Here is a 1986-nt window from a genome sequence, read left to right on the forward strand (position 1 = left end):
CAAGTCATCCAGCCATGCTCATTTACTGGGCGCAGCATCTTTCTTTTTCATTATGTGTACAGCTTCTGGTGTGTGTGTTGTACCTAACAGTGGGATGATCTTATCAAATGTACCTGTTTAAGGTAGCAGACTATTGGCTGACACGCAACCCAGTCCACAGAGTTTGATCAGGCTTTCTCTCTAGAACCTAAGCATAGAATTGCAGCCTGGGAGTGTATTCACACATGATGTTTTCTCCGATTGTCCCACGAACATCCAGTGTACTCTGAAGTAGCAAGTTCTACTTCAATTCCCGGTGGTGTTTAATGTGTATATCATTAAATAACAATTCACATCTTCTGTAGTGCTCTTGTTCAGATGTGGGCCAGTGAGGGGAAATAAACTGAGCTTGAATCTGGAAAGATGAGGGCACTGTGAGCAAGACAGGAGTTCATGTGTCTGAGAAATTGGCCAATTATTCTGAAGGAACAGCTACGTAGCCTGAGGGCGCTTCGGGGTGTAGCTTTATCACTGGAGAGCCAAGTGATAGGGTGACTAGGAAAGATTTTCATTGACTTCAGCTGTTACAACATCTAGAGTCATTTGTGGACGGAGATAGCTTGGCCACAGAAGTTCAGACACTGGTAACTTCATGACTGGATTGCTGATGCATTACTTGATACAGAAACTGCATGTAATGCAGAATGCTGCCAAACAAGAATGAGAATGAGTCCACGTGTTACACCCCAGCTCAAAGATTTGCACTGGCTGCTGATGTATTTCCAGGTCAAATTCAAGGTTTAACATGAACAGCTTGGGAGCACAGTTTACAAGTACCACGTATGTTCATTCCACGGTTGCAAGGTTTCTGCTTGCCAGCATTTATATTCTAGAACATCCTGCTCATTGATATTAGGCAAGCACCTTCAGCGTATTGTTTTCAGATCCTGCTAAAAACTCTGGGTGGTATTAACCTTACAGGCACCGTCAGCAGTAACCATGCAAAAAAACCAAACCTTCCACTTGTGCGATGGTGCTTTTGACCCTCTGCCCTTCTCCAAATTTGTGCTCAGTTTTGAGATAATGAACGAGCGTGCACAGCATGACAATAAACAGCCACCCACCATGAATACCAATGGCATGTAACCAATGATAATAATAATATAAGAATTAATAATACAGGCGGTGACAGGGATAGTCCAACTTCTGTGGCTTAGGCTCTGGTAACCTCCTGGTTGGATTACTGCAATGTGTTATATGTGGGGCTGCCTTTGAAGGCAATTCAGAAACTTCAGCTGGTGCAAAATGCAATGGCCAGACGCTCACCAGAACAAGACGGTTTGAGCATATACAGTACCACCAATACTGGCACAACTGCAGTGGCTGCTGATTCAAGTCCCAGTTCAAAGTGCTGATCATGAACAGTGGCCAATGCCTGGCCGAACAGCAATGAATTCCCTTATAACTTGGGCCCTGATTGACCCGTTGGAACTCAGTTCACTGGCCAGGCAGGTACACCTCCACAGCTGTCATGGCTGGGGGGGGGGGATTCCACATCGGACAGTGACCATGTGGGTATGGCTGCTGGGAAGGAGGTAGAGTGGGATGGTCTGCAACTGATGCCCACTGGGGAAACGGTGAGCGTCCATTATGAAACACAACATTTAGATTTATAGATGTATAGCTTGTTCTCCTGCTTCCAACTCACAAAAACATTTAGAGGAAATGGAAAACTACTTTAAAAAAATTTATTTAATCATTTTTTCATACAAACATCAACCGCAAAAGACACATACAGCAAAAACCATAATGACAACACAATTTAACAATTCAGATTTGAATACACTGATATACCTATGACTACACCTTTTTTAACAATATTTTCCCACCTCTCTCTCCTCCCCCTACTTCCCACCACTATCCACCTTATTGCTTAAATATTTGTTCCATATTTCTTCATATTTAGCCATTCTTATTTTGCACCAACATGCAATTTGTTCATATGTA

This window comes from Podarcis melisellensis (genome assembly GCF_964234715.1).
Source record: "Podarcis melisellensis genome assembly, chromosome: 5".
NCBI classification, from domain to species: domain Eukaryota; kingdom Metazoa; phylum Chordata; class Lepidosauria; order Squamata; family Lacertidae; genus Podarcis; species Podarcis melisellensis.